The following is a 15,178-nucleotide window of genomic DNA, read 5'->3' on the forward strand; positions in this document are numbered from 1 at the left end:
TGGAGCAAAGAGATGGACACTGATTGCTGAATAATGGGAGCTGAGACTAGAAAAGTTAAACACGTGCCAAATGATGGAAGGTTTTCAAAATACCCAGCCTCAGTGTTTGGCAGCAACAATGAGTCCCAGAAGACAACTGGAATAAAAGAAAAAGAAAAGCACAGCCATGCTTTAGGAAAATTAACCTGATGGTCATAGGCAAGATGGTGTGGGTAGCAAAAAGGGGTGGGAGGGGAGCACTAGTGTCACAGTCCAGGCTGAGGGTGAAGGGAGTAGGCCTTAGTGTGGTGGGAGAGACGGGAATGGATCTAACAACTTTCACAGTAAAAAGGAAAAGGAGGATTCCAAAATAACACAGAAATGTGAACTTGAGTGAACAGGAGAGCAGAATCTGCATGGTTCATGGAGTTTGTTCATACACTGGGGGAAAGGTCATGGTCTAACCTGAGCTACTTTTGATTCTCAAAAGTAAACTTATAGCCATAAACATACATTCTCAAAATTTCAGTCTATCAGGAAACATGGCTTTCACTCAGGGCCAAATGCTGCATTTAGTTATCTACACACTATTCCACTGATTCCAAAATAAATTACATGCCTAGAACTAATGGTAGATTAGTTGATACGTCTGGTAAGGAGTTAATATCCAAAACTTATGAAGAACTTATAAAACTCAACATCAAAAAACAAACATTCCAATTAAAAAATGGACAAAGGACCTAAATAGACACTTCTCTCCAAAGAGGACATACAGATGGCCAATAGACGTGGGAAAAGATGCTCAACATCATTTATCATCAGAAAAATGCAAATTAAAACCACAATGAGATATCACCTCACACATGTCAGAATGGCTATAATCAATAAATCAACAAACAAGTGTTGGCAAGGATGTGGAGAAAGGGGAACCCTCATGCCCTATGGTGGGAATGCAGACTGGTGCAGGGACTGTGGAAAGCAGTGTGGAGTTCCCTCAAAAATTAAAAATGGAACTGCCTTATGACCCGATGATCCCACTTCCGGGAATATATCCAAAGAAACCCAAAACACTAATTCAAAAGAATATACACATCCCTATGTTCATTGCAGTGTAATTTACAATCCCTAAGATTTGGAAACAGCCCTAGTGCCCATCAGTAGATGAGTGGATGAAAAAGCTGCAGTGCATTTACGCAATGGAATACTACTTGGCCATAAAAAAGAAAGAAATCTTACCCTTTGTGACAGCATGGATAGACCGGGAAAGCATTATGCCAAATGAAATTAGCCAGTCAGAGAAAGACAAGTACCACATGATTTCACTCATCTGTGGAATCTAATGAACAAAATTAACTAACTAAATAGAAACAAGCTGGTAGACAGAGAGCAGGCTGACGGCTGTCAGAGGGAAGGGAGTTGTGGGGCTGGGTGAAAAAAGTAAAGGGATTAAGCAAACAAACAAACAAAAAACCTCATACACACAGACAACAGTATGGTGACAACAGAAGGAAAGGGGAGCAATGGGAGACAGAAGACGGTGACAGGGGATACATGATGATGGAAGGAGTCTTGACCTGCAGTAGTGAACACACAAACACACAGCACAATACACAGATAATGTGTTATAGAATTGTACACCTGAAACCTATATAATTTTATTAACCAGTGCCACCCCAATAAATGCAATTGAGAAATTTAAAAATAAAATAAAATGACATCTCAGGAACTGACTTGCAACTTCCCCAATCTTAAACTGCCTTGCCTCAGAGAATTTTTTTTTTTTAAATAGATTTTGGCCTTACATGTACATTTGTAAGCCAACAATGTGACCCTTCCTAAGATAAAAACAAAAAAAATGTAAAGCATTCCGTTCTGACTTTTCAAAACTCAAGAAGAAGATACCTTGTCTCCACTAAGGCACCAAGAGATTCATTCTCTGATACCCAAGGTTACCCAAGTACATTTTACACTATTATACATTCATTATATATAATTAGCTTCATTCACTTTTTAAACTAAACATATAATCAGAATTATGAAACATAATACACACTATGTACTAAATATATGTGATAAGCTTTAGCTTTTCTTAAAATAGGAATACCTGAAAAAGTTGATAACTTCTTACTTGTCAACAATGTGTTCAAAACTGATCTTGGGTAAATTCTCTCTTTAAACTGACAAAATAGACTCATCTCTATCTTCTTTGATATTATCCTTAGATTTAGAATATTCATTCAAATTATGTTCACTTAAAGGAACAAACTTCTTATATAAATCCAACCCAACTACAGATGCCAGGTGTCAACAATAACCATATCACCAATGTACAGACAATTTTTGTCAGATTCAATGTGAAATTAATCAGTCTAAGCAATTCTGAGAGAAGTACATTGCAATTCATGGAAGAGGAGAAACTATACAGACACATATACAACTTAAGAAAGGATTTTTTTCTAATCAATTCTAGTTTTAAAAAACAGAGTCTGTTTTATCTATGTATAACTAATTACCCAATTTTTTTAAATGCAAAATAACATTCTCCTGAGTTGTTTGTATTCAACAACTGCACAAGTCATGACTTAATAGTAGGCATATTTTGTGCCTTGTTAGAAGCATCTGGGGTGGCTGTAATGTAACGGGGTCAAAACCGTCACAAGGTGTACCAGTGTAATCAGAGAATCAGGCGAAGGGAAAAGTAGATAGCAGCAAGTCAAAAGTACAGCAATACAAACACCATGTAGGACTTTCCTCCCATTTACCACACAAGCTGCTCAGCTAGTTGCAATAAATGAGTTATTTTGCTTTCTGGGAAAATATCCCTACGATTGGCTAGCCATCCTAACCGAAAGGAGCTGTGAAATCATCCTTTGTCATATTTCTGTTACCTGCTGAAGAATAATAACTAGGCAGGAATATTTTAATGGCTAGTAAAACATCATAATCTTTGTGTTTAAAAGGCAATCAGTATAATTCTGAGAAACACATGATGTTTCTGATTCTTTAAAATAATTCACAATGATTATCATAATTCCTAAATGTGTTATCACACAGTGGAACAGTAAGAATGAAAGGAAACAGACAACACAGAACCGGAGAGAACGCTCTTCTTATGGGAGCAGATATTTCTCAAAAGAGTAAGTAACTATTTATTTTGCTCTTACCTGATGGCAGCTCGTTTAACCAAGGGTATGTCCTTTATGGAGGTAGTTTATCCTTTGAAGAAACAGTGGCTTGTCCCACAGCCCAAGAGAGACTGGAGTCCTGGAAAACTATCCAGCCCAAAAGAATACAGAGGAAAAAGCTTTTCCCACTTTCTTTCCCAGGACTAGCCAATAGCTGAAGTCATGCAGGAAACTGAGTACAGGGAAAGGGAAAGCAGCTTCTTCTCCCTGAAATCCCGATCAGCAGAAATTGGAGGCTGTTGTATATCTCCCACCCAGACTTTTGTTTAAAAGTTTTTTCAACTGTTGCTAGGTGTTGTTGGGTTCTGAGATTAGGTTTCTCGTCTTCTGCTCCCTTCAAAACACCGTCAGAGCAATGACTTTGTTGAGGAGCTGGCTTGCGCGTGCTATATTTAACCAGTGTTCTCAGCAAGTCAAGCCTGTCAACAGCTGAGAAGTTTGGAGCCGGCTTTACTCAGTTCCTCGGCAGCTGGGTTATCAGTGGATATAGCTCTGCTCACCCTGCGAAAGATTGCGGGGAAACCGGCAGTCCCTTTTAAGGATTTCTGCTCATTACACAGAGGTAATTATTACTCAAAGCACTTAAATACAGACTGTGATTTGGGACTTGGGTTTTTAAATCTGAAAATGAATCAAACAGCAGCAGTTGTTTGGAGCAGAACATTTTACCAATACAATATTTTTCTCAATTAGGCTTTCTTAGAGAAATGTTCTTTAATTAAAAAAAGCTTTTATGTAAAAGTGTATCACAACTGTTGGAAAAATTCACAGTAAGAGATTATTTCCAGACTATTTTTATATTGACGTGTTATATTCATAGCTAGATGACTTACCCAATCATATCAGACTTGACCAGCTTATATACCTGAATGTTATAAAAGTAAGATTACTGTAAAGAAATGTCTGTAACATTGTTTTGGAAAGGAGTAAAAGTTAAGAAAGAAAATCTTAGCATTCTCACTCAGGTCATTCATTCAAAGTAAGAAATGGGGGACACTCCAGGAAAACCCTCGCTGTGGACAGCCTTGCCTCATCATTAACCCTCCAGTGTCCAAAACCAGAGAAGGGTCACTTCTGCCCTGAACTCTAACATGAAGAATGTCTGAAGAAATCTTATTTGTTTTATTCTATGTTCTAAAAGACTATGAATCTGCCAAGACTAAGAAACATGAAAAATATGCGTTTAACTAACTAGTTCTTAGAACTGTCTTACTCATTACTTACGTGAAATTAATGGCAAGAGGAACTGAGAGGGATCTTTAAATTGCAGGTAAAGTAGGACAGGACACACACCACTGTTGATTAATACACTAGACTATTGCCCTGACAAAAATCTCACCAGAACCATTATAGAGGTGACTACCTGCTACCTGAGATCAACTTATCAGTTTAAAGATAACCCTTTTTTGATAGGCAAACTGAAGGTGGACCAAGGAGACATTTAAAGGCATGGATTTAAGTGTTGCAATCTTGTAATAAAGCGGCTTGTGTGCTGTATAACCCTAATGTCTCTCTGGGAAGGCTACCACTTTTCAGAAGGCGGGTGCATGTCCTCTTTAAGGAATGACTCTCACCTCCAAGGTTAGCTGACCCCAACACCTCAACCCATTAGAAAACATCTCAGTTCTTCCCATCCCAGCCACCACACTAATAACATTCAGTTTTTCCTCTTAATTTATTTACTACTATTCACATATAAAATTGCATTTGTTCAGATTCTTAGTCTTTCTGGGTCTGGGCCAAACTTGATTAAAAAAAAAAGGTTTCTATTAAGATGAAAGCATTCTTATGTGAAATTAACTGACTCTTCTAGAACACTAATGGATCTGTTAGGAACAATCAATTCACAGTTTCTAAAACGTGGATCCAACAGGAGATGGAAGCGTGTAACTGGGCTATGAGATAGTTCTGAATCACCAACAGAACTTTTTAAAAAATACAAAGGGCTCGCATCTGGGGAGACTATTGTTTTAAAATGCTCACACCCCAGACACACATCCCATATGCAACAGATGCAAGGTGAAATCCACTTCCTTGAAAAGGACTTCAGGAATGTTCTCATTTTACCCCTACTCAGAGTTCACTTACAGATGTCTCCCATCGAAAATGAACCAGAGTAGTTTGTAGCCAAAATCAAGATAACTGAGGGGAAATAACCCACTTTCTCTCAATGGGCCTAAATAATTTCACTGAGAGGGTGATAGTTATTTCTTCTCTGACTCTCCAGACAATTAGACTTTTCATTTTCTTTTCTTTAATAAAAACCTAGTTCCCCACACCGTTGTTTTCTTTAATTCTTGGATTAGCTGTCCATTGTCACTATTAGTTTATTTTAAACAATGTGGTGACAAGCAGCATACAAAGTACCTCATGTAATTAGATACTGCTGCTACCTTCAGGTTATGTTCTTTAATTATACTAGTCATATGTGTTTGTCTGACTCAGTATTTCACAATAATCTGTCTTTTCTCATTCTCTCCATCTCCTTCTCCCTCGCCCTTCTACACACACACATTTATTCGCTACCTCTCTCTAGAAAATGAATTTATTCAGAAGGCTTTCCCCACAGGAATTACACAAAAGCATTCCCTACATAATCCACAGAGGAAGTAATGCCATTAGAACTTTTAGAAATTTGTGTTTTGAACACAGTCAACAAGGAACTGATTTTTCAACACATATCATTAATATATGAGTGTTCAGCTGCATCCTTTACCCAGTTTTAAAGGTGAACATTATGAGACTGTCTGATAAATAACTAAAGCTGAATTTCCCAACTTCAAGGATTAGTCATGATGAGACTTTTTAATAAGAAGCTAGATTGGCATTATCAGTGAGAAAAAAAAGGCAAATGAACTTAATGAGAGTTGGCGTATTATACCCACATCCATTTCTAAAACCAAATTTTACCACATTCTTCCTTTAAAGAGGCAGAGTGATTTTTTAAGTCATTTATTTTTCAATTACAGTTGACATACAATATTATATTAGTTTCAGGTGTACACCCCAGTGATTAGGCATTATATAACTATGAAGCCATCATCCCAATAAATCTCATACTCATCAGATACCATACATAGTTATTAGAATATTATTGACTATATTCCTTATGCTGTACTTTACATTCCCATGACAATTCTATAACAATCAATTTGTACTTCTTAATCCATTCACCTTTTCACCCATTCTCCTAACCCCCTTCCCATCTGGCAACTGTCAAAATGTTCTCTGTATCTGTGGGTCTATTTCTTTTCTACTTGCTCATTTATTTTGATTTTTAGATACAATTCTTTAGAGATATGTATTTATTGACATTTTTGTATTCATATTTTTTATCTTTTTTTCCTTCTTCTTAAAGAAGACCCTTTAACATTTAATGTAATACTGGTTTGGTGGTGATGAACTCTTTAGCTTTTTCTTGTCTGGGAAGCTCAATCTGTCTTTTGATCCTAAATGATAGCTTTGCAAAGTAGAGTAATCTTGGCTGTAGGTCCTTGCTTTTTATCATTTTGAATATTTCTTGTCAATCCCTCTACCCTGAAAAGTTTCTGTTGAGAAATCAGCTGACAGTCTATGGGAGCTCCCCTGTAGGTAACTAGCTTCTTTTCTTTTGCTGCTTTTAAGATCCTCTCTTTATCTTTAATCTTTGGCAGTTTAATTATGATGTGTCTTGCAGTGGGCCTCTTTGCATCCATCTGGTTTGGGACTCTCTGTGCTTACTGGACTTGCATGTTTATTTCCTTCATCAAATTAGGGAAGTTTTCTTTCATTATTTTTTCAAATAGATTTCCAGTTTTTTGCTCTTCCCCTTCTTCTTCTGGCACCCCTATGCTGCTAATGTTGGAATGCTTGAAGTTATCCCAGAGACTGCTTATACTATTCTTGTTTTTTGGATTCTTTTTTTCTTCTTATTGTTCTGATTGGTTGTTTTTTTTTTTTTTGCTTGAAGAACAGAGACAGAATCATGAATTCAGAGAACATTTTGATCGTTGCCAGATGGGAAGGGGATGCAGAGGAATGGCTGAGGAGGTAAGGGGATTAAGAAGTACAAATAGGTAGGTACAGAATAGCCATGGGGATATAAAGTACAGTATAGGAAATTTAGAAGCCAAAGAACTTATAAGTATGACCCATGGACATGAACAATGGTGAGGGATTGCCTGAGGGAGTGGAGGGTGCTGGGTGGAAGGGGTAAAGAGGGAAAAATTGGGACAACTGTAATATCATAATCAATAAAGTATAATAAAAAATAAATTTAAAAGAATGTGAATAAAATTATTTCTTACTACTATGACAACAATTATGCTGCCTTGCCTGGGGCCACCCAGCACAAGATACAGAGATATCTGCAGATGTCTGTTGCTTGCGCTGGGCTTGGAGGTGCCTAGGAGAAGCCAATCTGCAAATCAAGGATAGTTGCTCTAGTGCTGTGCCTGGGGCCACTTAGCAAGATTTCTGGGGTATGTAGAGGCAAGATGATGCTTGTTGGAGAGATTTTAGGAAAGTCCAAAGCATGAGGTAAGAGGCCAGTTATATGGACACTGGGAAAGGGTTTGGGTAGGCCCCCAAGTGGGGCGACTGGAGTCTTAGGGATCACTGGGGCAGGGCAAACAGTGTGAGCCAGGTTGATTGAGACTCAGATACAACACAAGCCTGTCAGCTCAAAGAGGCATAGTAATTTTTTAAAGAAAAAAATTAATAAGTTATTTAATATACCAGTGAGGAGAAAGATATTTGCTTCAAAACAATGTTCAGGGGAGGAAGGATCATGAGAGGAGTTTCCAAACAAACATGCTGTGTTATTGTGTATTGCCTGGTTTTAAGACTTAAATATAAGCTCCCACATAGCAGAGAATGTTTCCTGTGTTTTCCTTACTGAGTATTCAAGCTCCATGGTAAGTGTTCAATAAATGAGAAGGATTGAATGAACAAATAAACATATAAAAGATTGAAGAAAAGATGAAGGAAACTTCAGAGCATATAATGCTATATTTATGAAAAATGCTTCTAGTCTTTCTTGACAGAGTTGGGTCATTACTGGCTGCTTATTACAAGTTGTAGAAAGAAATTATTAGATTGTGGATTAATTATTTTTATTTTTGTTAAAATTTCAAAGGAAAGTAATATATTTCAGGATAACAGTAAACATACCTGTGCAACACTCACTATATGCCCAGAAGAATTAAAAGTGCTTGACATATAATTAGCCCACTTAATTTTCACAATAATCCAATGCGGTAGGTATTACTATTATCCCCCATTTTACAGGTAAGAAAAATGAGGCATAGAGTTATGAAGTCAGTTGATCAAGGTCACATGTTAGTAAGTATTAGAACCAGAACTTAAACTAAAGAGTCTGGGTCCCAAAAATTTGTGTTTTTAACCCCCTAACTGCCTCTTACATTTAACAGTTACATTAACCCATTCTTAGCAGTTACTGAATGTCAAAACATAGAAACTTTGCTATACCTAAATATATATGATTCTAACCCCAAAAATACATTTAAAGTTCCACAGCTTTGAGGCAACTAGAAAAAATAGTGCCATAATTTCATGTCTTCATATTTAAATAAAAGCTCATTGGAACTGAATTCTTGCTGAATACCAGAGAAGAGAAAATTGGACTAAAGAAGAGATAATTGCTTTGAGGAAACAAAAAGGGGAAAAAGGTCTATTTTTAAGCAAAGAATATGAGCTGTTCAGTATTCTCCCTAAAACAAACAATGCATGATGTTTTATGATGAATGAGTTCACTGTTTAATGAGGTTCTAAAATTACATTCTAAAAATATAATTTTGGTCTGTGATTTCACATGCAATTTAAAAATGTTTATGAGCTATGCATTCACAACCAAAACTCCTCAAAGATGTTACCAACAACAAGAAAAAAATTGGGGGAGGGGTGGAATCATTATAATTAGCTAGTTCTTTGGTATCAAAATGATTCTGTGTTACACTTGCTATAGTTAGTCTTTACAATTTGAAAATGCTTAAATTTTCCATTAACCTAGCTATACATCTATTTAGATTTTACAAACTTTTAAAAGAAATAATGCTAATATTTTTAATATCTATAAATGTTCATAGTAAAATAATTACCTTGTCGTGTTACAAATAAATACTATGTCACACCTACATTTATTAATAAAAAGCTTCAATTAAATTATTTGTTTTCCCAACAACTAGAAAGAATAAAAGACAAGAATAGTTTTTAAAAAGTTATAATATTTTTGCATTTACTTGAGTAAAATAAACACTTACATGGATATATTAGACCTTAAAATTCCCGCTTCCTTGTTTACATGCTTGAAAGCGGGTTAATAGAGCATAATCCTGAAAGTTATCATAGGACCATAATCACAGCCAATGAAAGGTCATTGTACTTTGAACTTTCAGTCCTCCAATGACTCTTCATTTACAGCAGCCCCTTCCAAGTCCATAAAAGAGTGGTCCGTGACTTTGTTTCTCTGAACTTGGAGTGGTTCCTCATTAGGTACATATACAAAATTGCAGTTCTTTGCTGTTCCCAAATAAACCCATTTTGCTGAAGATATAGCTATTTATTAAAGGTCAGCAATATATAACACCTAAAGGTCCTTACCCTCTGAAATGTTTACAGGTAAAATCATACGATGTCTGGGATTTACTTCTAGATAATCCAGTGTGAGGAGAAGAAAAGAAGTAGATGAAAGGATAATGAAACAATATTGGGCATAAATTGACAGTTATTGAAACTGAATAATGGGTAATTGTTATTACTACTCTCTCTACTCTCGTACAGGTTAAGTATAATAAAATGCCTTCAGAATATGGCATACTATCTAGCACATAAATAGGTAATATGTTATGATTTTAGTTATTAATATTAAGATGACTATCATTCTAAAATATCGATACAAACTAAACTCTTTGGGTCCAACTTAGCCTTTACATGGAAGTCATATGGAATTTCATTGCTATCATGAGATAACTAATAAGACAATTGGGTTTATAATATTAATACATATTAATAGCAACTGAAATCAAAAGTTGAACAAGAAAAAAAGTGAGTTAAAAAGGCCTGCTTGAGGCAAATTAGTTCTAAAACCAATAGAGAAGAAAGCTTTATTCTTGCTTTCATCAGAAAAAGTTGTCAACATATTGTCTTCCCTATCTGATAATGAAAGGGAAAATATCAGGAAAGTAAGATGTCTAAAAATATCAAAAAAGCAAAAGATTTAGGTCAACAGAAATGGTTAGTAACAAGAAATGTCACCACAAGGGTTAAACACTCAGCATAAAATTTCAGGGTGAGAAACACACAGAAATACTCAGAAATGAATTTGGTATTCATTTATAATTGAGCAGACCCTCAAATGCTTAATATTTGTATTCTCTACTTCCTTCATCTGAAATTAGGATAATAATTTACCTCCTGGGAGAGCTGGAACAAATATTCAAGGACAGGAAAGTATTTTTAAATGACAAAATATCTAAAAATTTTGTACCTCAAAGCTTTCTTGAGGACTATGAGGTAAGTCAACCATAAGATAAAATGATGAAGAAAGTTCTTTTAAAAGCCTAGTGTTAAATAAATATAAACATAAATGTAGAAATTGGAATTATTAAGTAGAGTGAGGTAAATGAAAATTAGAAAGCAGAAATTTTTTTTAAAAAGAAATTTTGACCTCATAAGATAATTGCAACTTTCTTGTTGACTCTTTAGCTATTAAAAATAATATTACAGCTCAGGCCTGGTGGCCTAGTTGGTTAGAGTGTCATCCCGATATACCAAGGTCACAGGTTCAATCTCTGGTCATGACACATAAAAGAAACAACCAATTAATGCATAAATAAGTGGAACAACAAATTAATATTTCTCTCTCTCTCCCCCTCCCTCACTCTCTCTAAAATCAGTAAGCAAAAATTTTAATGACATTACAGAAAAATATTATTTAATGAATTAAAAAAAATTCACTGAAAGTGAAAACAGCAGATAATAAAAAACATTAATGAATTATTGCATTATCTCACTGAGTAATAGATATAGATATACTTAAATAAATGTGATGTATAGATGTTCTCTCCTATACCATGCATATGCATTTCTACAGAAATACATAAAACATACATATATAAGTATATATGTGTGTATATATTTATATCTGAAATACATAAACCATAATATTTACAATGGTTATTTTTCCCAATATTTTCTAAATTTTAACTGATATTTTGTTTTCATAATAGAAAAGCTAAGATTATTTAAAATCATTTTTCATTGAGGTAGTTTCTCAATATTTTGCTCAGATGGGACTTGAAGACCTGTGCTTTGTATGACTTGCCTTTCTTGTTACTATGATTTCGATGGATTTACCTCAAGATAATATAATAATTAAACAGACAAACACAGCTGAACTTTGTCTGGTATGGGTCTGGCATTCAGACTCATTAATTGAATTTCTCTTAATATTTGCTCACAAGAAAAACAAAAAGATCATCTCTGCACAATTCTTCAAAATGAACTGCAGGGGCTTTGCTTTCCATGCTTTTTCTACTCTTTTATCCTTAATTCTTCATAACAAATACCAGAATTCTTCACATTACATCATTTCATTCGTTTCTCCTGTGACATTTTCCCTCTGAGCGTGGACTGTGTTTGGGTTCTGCCTGAAAATTCTGCTGAGGTGCCAGGGGGAAATATTTCACCTTTAGGGCTTACCTGAGGAAAAGTTCAAGCCATTGTGCTGCTTGTTGACTTTAAGCGATAGGGGACAGAGAAACATTTTTTGCACTTCCCCAGCTATATCTGGAGTATGACATCAGTATCTGAACATGTCTTATGGTAGAAAGAGCTCTGGGAAAAAGGAGACTTTGTTCTGACCTCAACCAGTGAAACGATATTTAAAAATGATTTAATCCCGCTGAGCCCATTTCTTCAATTGTTAAATAGGGATAAATGGAATTTATACAGATCCCACCCCCATTGGGTACCCTCCACTACTGCCATCGTTGCCGGTCACAGTACATGAGACGATGGGGAGCCAGTGCCCCCGGAGTGGGAATGGGCAGTGAAAGGGGAGGGAAGGCAACAGTATTATCAGGGCTCACCACCACTGAATTTCATAATTTAAAATCATTTTATTGACTAAAATTATTTTTGTTACCTAAAATGTGGTACTTGTTATAAGCTTTGTTTCTGACATAAACATACATTTATAAAACATTATTTACTGTGTGGATTTTTATATATAATTCTAAATTATGAAAAACACTGTAAAATATGTAAAAAATGGAAAAGCAGCAATTTTCCTTTTCAAAATTGATCAAATTAGGTGTGTCCTTGTTAATAGAAAAACAAATAGTACACTCCCAAGACCAAAATTTTACTCATTTATTCCAACAAATAATATTCTGATCTTCTGTGTCTGCATGTGCTTGGAAACGCTGTCATCTGTAAAGCAAGTGCAATGGAATGTAAATTTAACCGATAGTATTTGTCAGAAAATGAATACATGCAATGTGGAAGCAGTGGATTTAAGCTACACACCAAACTATAAACCTCCAGATGTTTTCAGATTATACAATAAGTAGATGATAATGAGAGAACAGGCGTTGAGGAGGGAGGTGACAATGAGTAGTGACAGGAGTGGAGCTCATCCCGGTGCTAGTTCAGACCTGCAAATGAGAGCATGGTCCAACACCAGACCAGTGTCCTCAAGAAAATATAAATTCCATGTTTGTCTTTTTGGGATTCGATCAAAATTTGCTATAGAATTTATGTAATGAACAAATAGGGAGCACTCACTCTGTGTAAGTCACTCTAAAATTTTTGTCCTCCAAGGGACATTTGACATTATCTGGAGACATTTTTGACTGTCACAACTGTGGAATGCTATTGGCATCCAGTGGGTAGAGGCTAGGGATGCTGTTAAATATCGTACGGTACACAGAACAGCTGTCCAAAGCAAAGAACTATCCAGGCAAAATGTCAATAGTGCCGATGCTGAAATCCTTCACACACTAGAAACCAATAGTACAGACAAGATCCACCCTCAAGAGCTTAGAGTCTGGCGATGAAGATGAGGCAGGCACCCAATAATAGGGGCAAAGCAAGAATAGCTATAAAAAATATATGGAGGAATAATTACTTATAGTTTCAAGGATCAAGGGAAAGTTGGAAAACTAATACTGTAACTACCCACTTTAACATAACTAAAATAAACTTAAAGGCCCTATTTATTTTTATAATTTTTTTCTTTTCTTTTCTTTTTTATGGGTCCTTTATACATGTTCTTTGACTTGACCCTTCCCTTCCCTTTCCCTGTAATTCTTATATAAATAAAGATAAATTAACCACCAAAGGCTTATTTTAAAAATCCTCTCTTTTTCTAGAACTGTATTAAATTCCCTGGGAAGACAAAGCTGAGTGAAATATAGCCACTATTATCTGGAACTCAGAGTAGAGTTTCATCTCCAACTCCATATTAACACTATCAAGATTCACTCCTTTCAATAGGTCACACACATCAATTAAGTACCAAACACTGTGCAGCACAGGACTTTAACGGGCAAGGTTCCTGCCCTTGCAGAAGACTCTGTTTCTTGGGGAAGAGAGACAAAACAAACCAACTAATGTGTGATTTTAATGTGATTTCTGTTTCCAAAAATACTGGACTATAGTCCAAAAATCCTGAAAATATCCTCACAACAAAACGCCTAAAAATTCTCGTTAAATTTGCACTTTTTGGAAACCTAGCTGAGTATAAAAAAAAAAAAAAAGCCATGAGAATCCTCTAAGGGCCAAAACAAAGGGGGAACTGAAAATCAGGGCAGTTAGTGTAAACTGAAAATGAGGTGCCTAGAGCTGGAAAGAGAGAGAGAGAGATTGTGTGTGTGTGTGTGTGTGTGTGTGTGTGTGTGTGTGTGTGTTTATTAGTCTCAGAAACCAATAAATTTTAATGGCCATGTAGGAATGGAACAGATGTGACATCTCAGTTCCCAGAGATTAGGACCTGGAATTGAGATCCCCAAATAAAGCTAAGACCCTTAATTTTAACAGCACCAAAAACAACAACAACAACAACAACAACAACAAAAGGGCATAAGAAAATAAGAAGAAAGCTTATCCATTCTGGTCTGACTCTTGATGAGGAAAAAAAAAATAGCCTACTCTGAAAATTCATTACCACAAACCAGTTTTCAGTAGGTTTGATGAGCAAATCTATACCACTACGTTGTCTGAGAAACCCCTATCCAAGAAGTTAATATAAAAAGGCCAATATAGGTAATCCCTACAGAACACCTAACAGAAGCAAATATTTATCCATATAGTCCATCCCTTATGACCCAGCTATGTCTCTTCATGGCTTGGCATGAAGCAGTGGCCCGTATTATGATGTTTGTCTTTGCATTGCTTCCCATCCTTCCTCCTTTATCTTTTCTCAGAGTGTCACTGTCCTGGGATTAGACCTAGCAAATAAAGCCTAGTATATAATCCTCGTCTCCGGTTCTCCTTTCTAGGTAACCTAAGATAGGTTAGGGAGCCTTATAAAAGAAGGCCTATTTGAGGAGCTGTCATTCTCAACTGAGACCTGAAGGATAAGAAGACTATGCAAGCTATAGAGGGAAAGAGTAATCCAGATGTGGGGAGTAGTGTGGCCAAAGGCTCTGATGTGAAATAGACCACAGCATCTTCAAGAAACATTAGCACAGTAAAGGCACAGCATGGGAGAAAGAAAGGTACTTAAGAGCCCAGTCAGGTAGAAGAGAGGTCCTGCGCTGCATTTGGTCCACAGCTATATGTGTGTGTTTGTGTTTAATTAGTTACCAAAAGTTGAAAATAAGGGAATATCATATAATGATATCTGGATTTTCAAAAAATTCAAAAGATTTGTCAGCAGTGGACCTGCATTCTTACATGGCAACCAGCAGTTGAATCCAGCCCTTGGAAACAGGCCTATGACCTCACTGTCCCCAACCAGCTTTTTCATTCATTTATGTCACCAATTTGGCCTTTATCCAAGGGAGTTTGAA

At 36.0% G+C, this 15,178-nt stretch overlaps 1 protein-coding gene and 1 long non-coding RNA gene across 3 annotated transcripts in view; one reads left to right on the forward strand and one right to left on the reverse strand.

The window, feature by feature from the left end:
- The window catches only part of FILIP1 (filamin A interacting protein 1), a 180,181-nt gene extending 176,618 nt beyond the window's left edge, over window positions 1-3,563 (reverse strand). Inside the window, exon 1 of one of the 2 annotated variants that reach the window (XM_054569635.1) lies at window positions 3,144-3,561. The gene's annotated coding sequence lies outside the window, so the exon portion shown is untranslated. Of the gene's footprint in view, window positions 1-3,143 lie in introns of both variants that reach the window. The other variant, XM_054569634.1, reaches the window with a different exon arrangement.
- Window positions 2,891-15,178, forward strand: part of LOC129067586 (uncharacterized) — a 34,345-nt gene continuing 22,057 nt past the window's right edge. Inside the window, exons 1-2 of the long non-coding RNA XR_008528770.1 lie at window positions 2,891-3,116; window positions 7,114-7,193. This is a non-coding gene — a long non-coding RNA (uncharacterized LOC129067586). The remainder of the gene's footprint in view (window positions 3,117-7,113; window positions 7,194-15,178) is intronic.

This window comes from Pteronotus mesoamericanus, unplaced genomic scaffold, assembly GCF_021234165.1.
Source record: "Pteronotus mesoamericanus isolate MK-2021 breed Mesoamerican mustached bat unplaced genomic scaffold, CSHL_Meso_final contig_20, whole genome shotgun sequence".
Classification (NCBI taxonomy): Eukaryota; Metazoa; Chordata; class Mammalia; order Chiroptera; family Mormoopidae; genus Pteronotus; species Pteronotus mesoamericanus.